Source organism: Choloepus didactylus, chromosome 3 (genome assembly GCF_015220235.1).
Source record: "Choloepus didactylus isolate mChoDid1 chromosome 3, mChoDid1.pri, whole genome shotgun sequence".
In the NCBI taxonomy this organism is placed as follows: domain Eukaryota; kingdom Metazoa; phylum Chordata; class Mammalia; order Pilosa; family Megalonychidae; genus Choloepus; species Choloepus didactylus.
In genome coordinates this window covers 90,227,215-90,236,073 of record NC_051309.1, presented here as the reverse complement: position 1 = coordinate 90,236,073, position 8,859 = coordinate 90,227,215, and the positions used below count along the sequence as shown (strand labels likewise).

The 8,859-nt window shown below is 37.9% G+C and overlaps 1 pseudogene; it reads right to left on the bottom strand.

The window, feature by feature from the left end:
• Nucleotides 1-7,634: 7,634 nt before the first annotated feature.
• Nucleotides 7,635-8,428, bottom strand: LOC119530342 (annotated as a pseudogene).
• Between the last annotated feature and the right edge of the window lie 431 nt (nt 8,429-8,859).

Genomic DNA, 8,859 nt, shown 5'->3' with positions numbered 1-8,859 from the left:
AGGAGCATTATTCATAATAACAAAATAACTAGACACAGTTCAGCTGCCTGTCAAATGGTAAATAGATAAACAGATTGTGGTTTATCCATACTATGGAATTCTATTCAGCAATTAAAAAGAACAAAATATCAAGGTTTTCAACAACATGAATGAATGTCAGAAACGTAAATGTATGTTGAATAGAAAAAGTCAAACCTAAGGGACTACATACTCTATGTTTCCATTACTATGAAGTTCTAGAGAGGGCAAAACTATGGTGACAGAAAGCAGATCAGTGCTTCCCTGGAGCTGGGTGTCAAGGGAGGGTATCAACTATAAAGGGGCACAATGAAAGTATTTAAGGGGATGGAACTAAGTCCTAATTGTGGTGATGATTACATATCTATGCACAGTTAAATTTCATCAAGCCATATATTTAATTGTATGCATTTTATTGCATGTAAATTTTGCTTCAATTAGCTAGGGAGAAAATACTGATACCACAACCAATTAAATAGGAACCTTTGGGGGTCTGGGCATTAGTATTTATTTTTTAAATTTATCTAGGGACTTCTAATATGCAACCAGTGTGAAGAACTTCTGATCTACAAAAGAGAAACATTATAAGCAATGTATATAAGAAATGAATAAATTTTTATAAAGTAAAACTGAGCATATTCAGAGTGCAATGATTAATTAACCCAGTGTGGTTAGAGCATAGGGTATGCAAACATAAATGGTACAAATAAGTCTAGAAATACAGCTTGGGTGAGATCATGGAAGGCCATATTTTTCATAGTGAATGAATGTTCCAGAATATTTTAAAAAACAGACCACCCATCAGAAAAGCAATTTGTTCACTGGAAATCTGAAGAGAAAATACTCTCAATGCTTAAAAGCAAAATTTTAACTAAGAGTCATGTCTCGGGAGGTGGAGAAAGATGATGGCATAGGAGTGTGTGGAATTTAGTTAGTCCTCTGGAACAACTAGAATATAGCTAGGAACAACCAGTAAATAGTCTGGAACAACTGTTGGGGGACATCTATGATCGGAAAAACATCATACACTAGTCTGGAATGGGTGGAAGAGCTGAGATTGTACCATAAGAACTGTAAGTAAAGCTCCCCAAACTGCAGAGCTTGTGCCCCTCCCTCACTGGCACAGCAGGCTGAGTTGGAAGACTTCCCTATGGGAAAAAGAGGGAGTCTACCAGAAGGAAGGGAAGGTAGTTCACCCAAGCTCCAACTGCAGTTTTAATGAACAAATTTGGACTACTGAATACAAGCTATGATAACAGATAAACCCAGAGCAAACAAGAAAGGAATATGGAGTCTCCTCCAAGCAGAGAGGAAGTGTGGCTGATGGAAAACAAATAAATAAATAAATAAAAACAGGCTTTTGGAATTGGCTGAACTCAGAATACTGGAAAAGGGCTGTATTCCAAGAAAAGGGGCACACAGAACTGGGCACCAATTTCAGTTCTTGACTGGCAACTGGGGGTCTGGGGACTGGCTCTTACAAGGGGATTTCTTTCTTTTTTCCTGTTTTTTTTTTTTTTTTTTTCCTCTCAGTCTAAGTACCTTATTAGAGAAAGCCTCAGGTATTTTCAATTGTCAGTGCTGGCCTTGGCAAGGGTGGAGTTAAGATAGAGAGTCAAAGGAAGAAATGAAGTGTAGGAGACAAATCCCCAAAGGGCTTATGTTCCCTAAGAAAAGGGGGAGGCGAGGCCCAGTTCAAAAGGCTGCTCTCCCTCAGAAAACTCCTAGGACATGGGGAAAAAAAAAAGCTTAAGCTTGGCTTCTGACACTCTCAGCCCCAGGCAAGGACAGGGTCTACTGAGAATTAAAGGCAATGCAATTTTTTATGCCAGTGGGGAACTGTGAGCTAACAAGCACCACCAAGGATAGAAAGGTAGGAAAAGCACAGCACCTAGAGGCCTCACAGGAAAGTCTGACAACTTTCTGGGTCTCATCCTCAGGGAAACCTGATACTGATTACACCCTCTTCCTGAGACCTGGGCCATTCTAGTCTGGGGAAATCTGATTGGGGTAATCAAGGAAACCAGATGCCTAGACAACAAAAATTTATGAATCACACTAGAAAAAATGAAGATATGGCCCAGTCAAAGAAACAAACTTACATTTCAAATGAGATACAGGAGTTGAAACAACTAGTTAAAGATCTTTAAACAAATATGCTAAATCAATTCAAAAATCAAATCAATGAGTTGGGGGAAGATATGGCAAAAGAGATGAAGGATGTAAAGAAGACACTTGGTGAACATAAGAAGGAACTTGAAAGTTTGAAAAGACAATTGGCAGAACTTATGGGAATGAAAGGCACAATAAAAAATGGAAAACAAAATGGAGACATACAACAGCTGATTTGAAGAAGCAGAAGAAAAGATTCAGGAACTAGAGGACAAAACATCTAGAAATCCTACACACAAAGAAAGAACAGATAGGGAAAAGAATAGAAAAATATGAGCAGGGAGTCAGGAAATTGAATGACAACATGAAGTGCACATGTCATGGGTGCCCCAGAAGTAGAAGAGAAGAGAAAAGGGGTAAAAAGAATAATGGAGGAAATAATCACTGAAAATTTCCCATCTCTTAGGAAAGACATAAAATTACAGATCCAAGAAGTGCAGCATACCCCAAACAGAATATGTATGAATAAACCTACTCCAAGACACATAATAATCAGATTATCAAATATCAAAGACAAAGAGAAAATTCTGAAAGCAGCAAGAGAAAAGTGATCCATCACATACAAAGGAAGCTCGATAAACTATGTGAGGATTTCTCAGTAGAAACCGTGGAGGCAAGAAGGCAGTGGAACGATATATTTTAAGATAATGAAATAGAAATATTGCTAACCAAGAATTCTGTATCAGGCAAAACTGTCCTTCAAAAATGAGGGAGAGCTTAAAATGTTTTCATACAAACAGACAATGAGAGAGTTTGTGAACAAGAATCCTGCTCTACAAAAAATAGCAAAGGGAGCACTACATGCAGATAGGAAAAGTCAGGAGAGAGAGGTGTGGAGAAGAGAAAAGAAATGAAGACTATCAGTAAGAGTAAAGAAAGAGAGTAAGAGAAAAAAATAAAAATAAGATATGACATAAAATTCAAAACACAAAATGGTAGACAGTAGACATTACATTGAGTAAAACTAATCAGAACCAAAGGGACAGGTACTCAATGGACTCACTAACATGAACTAAAATTGATGAGTGAAATTTGAGAGTCAAAGTTGAGAACACAGGTTGTCAGGAGATAGAAAGAAGTTAGAAAATGGGCATTTGATGCTGAATGAGTAAATAAGGGTAAACAGATTGATTGTATAGGTCCAGAAATGGTTAGCATAATACTGTGTGATGGTAGCACAATACTCTACGTACTCTGAACAAAGATAAGTGTAAGTACAGTTGAAAGTGGAAGCCTAGGGGCATGCATGACACTAGAAAGAAAGATAGAAGATAAAGACTGGGATTGTATAACTTAGCAAAACCTAGAGTTTTCAATGATGGTGATTAAATGTACAAATACAAGAATTTTTAAAAGAGAGAGAACAAATGAATGTCATCATTGCAAGTTGTTGAAAATTGGATGGTATAGTGGAAAAAATACAATCAATGCAAACTAGTGTCTATAGTTAACAGTAACACTGTAAGATGCTTCCACTAATTGTAACAAAGGCAATACACCAAAGCTTAATGTCTGTAAGAGGGGGTATAAGAGAGGGATATGGGATTCTTGGTGGTGTTCTTGTTGTCTGACCTTTTCATTGTATTTTATTTTATTTTCTTCTCCTATCTTTTATATTTTTATTCTTCATCTTTTTCTCCTTTTCCTCTTTCTTTGCATAAGGAAGGGAAGAAATGTCCTCATTTAGAATGTGGTGGTGAATGCATAATTATGTGATTATCCTGGGAATCATTGATTGTTTACTCAGAGTGCATTGTATGGTGTGTGAATAAAACAGTTTAAAAAGGAAATGGAGGGATACAAGTCCTGAAGAAAATGTGGAGAGAGAGATGTACCTATTCACTGTTGTGGGGAAGTAGATTGGGGCAGCACATCTGGAGAGTAGTGTGGTGGTTCCACAAGAAGCAAACTATGTGGTTGCCATATGGGCCTGCAACCCTGTTATTGGGTATATACTTGGAAGAACTGAGAGCAGGGACATGAGTAGACATGGTACACTGGTGTCTTTAGTGGCAGTATTCATGATTCACAATGGCTGGAGGTGACCTAAAGTACATCGACCAAGAAACGGAATGGTGAACTGTGGTGTAAACATACAGCAGAATATTGAGCAGCAGCAAGAAGAAATGAAGTTGTGAGGTATACAACTAGGTGAATGGACCTTGAAGACAGTATGTTGAGTGAAGTCAGCCAGAATCAAAAAGATAAACATTATAAGGCCTCACTAATATGGACAAACTATAATAAGCAAACTCTGAGAACTGAATCTGAAAACATAGGTTATCAGAGAAAGGCTTATGTTCCTAGATTGTAAGTTATTACAGTAGTCACATCTATTCATGAGTTGTAAGAGTATTTCTAAATTATGAGATGATGAGCTATTTGTGTTTAAGCTGGTCAATCCCTGGAACTTTAGGTATCTGTGACACCTGAGACTCAGAGCCAGAGTTCGGTAGCTAGGAATGTCATCATTACACTATACAGCAAATGTTAAAGAAGCTGAGAAAGAGATCAGGTGTTAATTAGAGATATTAACAAAATGGACTTGGTTAGAACTAAGGTAAACCAGACTAAAGGAAAAAGGATGATATTGACTGTGTTTTAAATCTTCGACTTCTGTGTGAGACCAAAGGAAGAAATGTTTATTGGATGCAAACTCTTTATTTTCTGTACCATGCTATACAATTTAACTTGTATGGTCAGTTTACTCAAATACCATAATTACATGGAACCTTGAATAGCGGGTAAGATCTGGTTGGTCTGTACAGGTTAGCATGAAGCCCTGACACACCCCAGAGTAATTTGGGCAGAGAATAAAAGTGTATTTGCAAAGCCCCCTTGAAGACTGGGGAAAAATTGGAAATATTAAACTTACCAACTGATATTCTTGCAAGTACTGGGGACTACTGCTGTAGTAGGCCAAGCCCTCGATCTTGGGGCTTGCCCTTATAAAGCTTGTTATTGCAAAACAGAGGCTAAGCCTACTTATAATTGTACCTAAGAGTCACCCCCAGATAACCTCTTTCTTGCTCAGATGTGGCCTCTCTCTCTAAGTGGGGAGGTAAACTCACTGCCCTCCCCATTACATGGACATGACTCCCAGGGGTATAGATCTTCCTCGCAACATGGGACATGATCCTGAGGATGAGCCTGGACCTGGCATCACAGGACTGAGAAAGCTTTCTTGACCAAAAGGGGGAAGAGAAATGAAACAAAGTTTCAGTGTCTGAGAGATTTCAAATGGAGTTGAGAAGTCATTCTGGAGTTTATTCTTATGCACTATGTAGATATTCCATTTTAGTTTTTAGCATATTAGAATATCTAGAAGGAAATACCTGAAACTGTTGAATTGCAATCCAGTATCCTTGATTCTTGAAGATGATCGTATAACTATATAGCTTATATGGGATGGATGTGTGGTTGTGAAAACCTGTATCCCACATTCCCTTATCTGATGTATGGACAGATGAGTAGAACAAAGGGGGACAAAAAGTAAATGAATAATGGGGGTGGGGGGTGTGCCGGTTTGAATATATTGTGTCCCCCAAATGCCATTATCTTTGTAGTTTTGTGGGGCAGAAGTTTCGGTGCTGGTTAGATTTGCTTGGAATGTGCCCCACCCAGCTGTGGGAGATGATTCTAATGAGATGTTCCCATGGAGGCATGGCCCCGCACATTCGGGGTGGGCCTTGATCAGTGGAGCTATATAAATGAGCTGACTCAGAGAGAGGAAACAGTGCAGCTGTGAGTGACGTTTTGAAGAGGAGCAAGCTTGCTAGAGAGGAACATTCTGGGAGAAAGCCATTTTGAAACCAGAACTTTGGAGCAGACGCCAGCCACGTGCCTTCCCAGCTAACAGAGGTTTTCTGGATGCCATTGGCCATCCTCCAGTGAAGGTACCTGATTACTGATGTGTTATCTTAGACACTTTATGGCCTTAAGACTGTAACTGTGTTGCCAAATAAACCTCCTTTTTATAAAAGCCAATCCATCTCTGGTGTTTTGCATTCTGCAGCATTAGCAAACTAGAACAGGGGGGAAGGTGTATGCGATGTTTTGTGTGTTCTTTTTTACTTTTATTTTTATTCCTATTTCTTGGAGTAATGAAAATGTTCAAAAATTGATTGTGGTGATGAATGGACAACTATATGATGATACTGTGAACAACTGATTGTACACTTTGCATGATTTTATAATGTGTGAATATATCTCAATAAGATTTCATAAAAAACACAAATCCTTGAATATACATTCCAGTACTATTCTTAATATCCCACTGAATAAACATTCATAAATTTACTTACAGATGATGATTCTGTGTCTTTTAAACACACCATGGAGTCAACCACACAAAATGATATAACCAAAAATAAGAGCTGTTGTTACTGAGCCTTGCTTTTCAGTTTTTTGGAAATTTTTGTTTTATTTACCATTTTTGCTGATTTCTATGTCAGCATTTTGAGACTGAACAAGTATTAATTATCCATTTCTCTTCTTTCTTATAATACAAAATGGAATACAGAGCAGTATGTTTGTGACATGTGTGTGGACTAAACTGGAACCAAGAGGACAGCAGCCATTTTAAAACCTCCATTTGCAAAATCCAATATCTCTAGTAAACAAAGGTGAAAACCTTTATTTTCCAAAGAAAACTACAAACAAGGAGAAATCTGAGGGAAAAAGTGGAGTTTCCAGATTAAATATGGCAGCTTATGCACAACATTCATAAATTCTTAAATTTAAGAAGACAATCAATTGATAATTTTAATTCCAAATATATCCATTATTAACAAACAGATAAATTTCTCCTATTGCAATACATTATTGATTAACTGTATTCAATTGGATATTTTTTCAAAACAGATGGCAAAAACATAAAGATTAAAGGAGAAAAATGGAAAAATATTTCATATTATTTTAATCAATCAACACATAAGAGGATAGAAATACATAATATAAATAAATAGATGAAATAAAATAGATAAAATAGACTTTAAGGTTAATATGTTTTGTTATTGTAATTATTATTTTTTTCATTTCCTAATATACATTTTTCAAATATTATTGCTTGATAGAAAACAAACATAATTTGTGTATGAATGTATGTGTGTATATATAGATATACACACACAGAGACACATAAATACACACAGATATGTACACATTCATTCATATAGTAATGTATGTATTATGTTGTGGACTGCCCCTCTTTCATAACACGTGAAAGCTTCATGATTGTGTTTACAATTCTGTGACGGCCAAGAGAACAAGCAACTGAATGTTGTGCAAAGTAATATCATTTATATGTATGTGATTGAATTAGGGGAATTTTTATTCCTTCTGCAGGAAAAGCTGAGCCTGGATACACTGGAGTCATGGCCCATGAGAAGAAAGGGGCTGACAGTTGGAAAACTTATAGCAAATAGTGCATCCATGGTCACCAGCTACAAACTGGGATTATCAAAAAGATAATCCAACCCTGAAGGAATGAGGAGAGGATGTAAAAGGATACAAAGATGGTCAGCAGTAAACGATGGTTTGAGTAGCTCTGGACTCAGGGGAGGACCTGGGGGAGATATTGGTTCTGTGAAGGTGTCAGACCCGCTGCTTGTGCCTGTACAGGATGGAAACCATGGAGCTGCTGGTCCAGAGCAGGAGCTCCAAACATAAAGCATCAGGGAATGATAGCAAAGCCTAGAGTGAGTCTGCACTTTTGTCATGAGTTTTAGCAGAATAGCATCCTAAATCTTTTCTCTTTTTGATGGTATCTTTGCTCCAATTGCAAGTCACATATATAGGAAAAATGATATTTATCAGCATGTAGGAGGAGCCCCCACAGGGATATGAAGAGTCCGGTGTACTTGGGAGCTTTCAGTTTAAGCTCTGCCCACCTGGAGCTTCTGGGGCTGATGGTGATGGCCTGGAAGATACTCAAGAGGCAGGTGCTGCCAACACACACACCCCTGCCCACACTGGGTAGGTAGAAAAGAAGTTTGCATTCAATATCATTGAGGAAATATTCCAACCTAAATGCTGTCATTGTCCAGGGGACTCCATTAGTGAGAATGAATAAGGAATTGGCTACAGTCAGGTGATTGAGAATCAAATCTGTGGACCTTAACCTGCACCCAGGGACAATAAGGGAGATATAAAGGTAAACAAGAGAGAAATTCCCCAGGACCCCAGCTACAGTCTGGTATAAACAGACCAAGCCTGTTGCCAAATCCCTGGGGGACATTGCCCATGAGAAGCAATGACGTTTGCCTTCAGAGCCAGAAGATTCTGCACGTGAATAGGACATGTGGGCTATGTGTCAACTGAAATCCAATCTTCTCTACTTACCATTAGTGCCCACTAAGAAACATTAAAGTTTTTTATTTTTCTTTTATTAAGAGTTTTCCAATGGTTGAATGTGTAACATTTAAAGTGTGTTTTTAATGAATGAATCACTGCTATGAAGACTGTACATGTGGTAACTTCTTTATTCTCCACAAATCTACGAGGTGGCCACTACTATTGTTTTTATGGTAAAGACGAGGAGAACTGAGGCACAGGGAGGTTTGTCTAAATTCACATGGTGGTTAGGGGCAGAGTGGAGACTTGAACCTGGTTTCATTAATAAATAGTTTTAAAGGTGTTAAAAAAAATAATGCCTCTGCAAATGATATC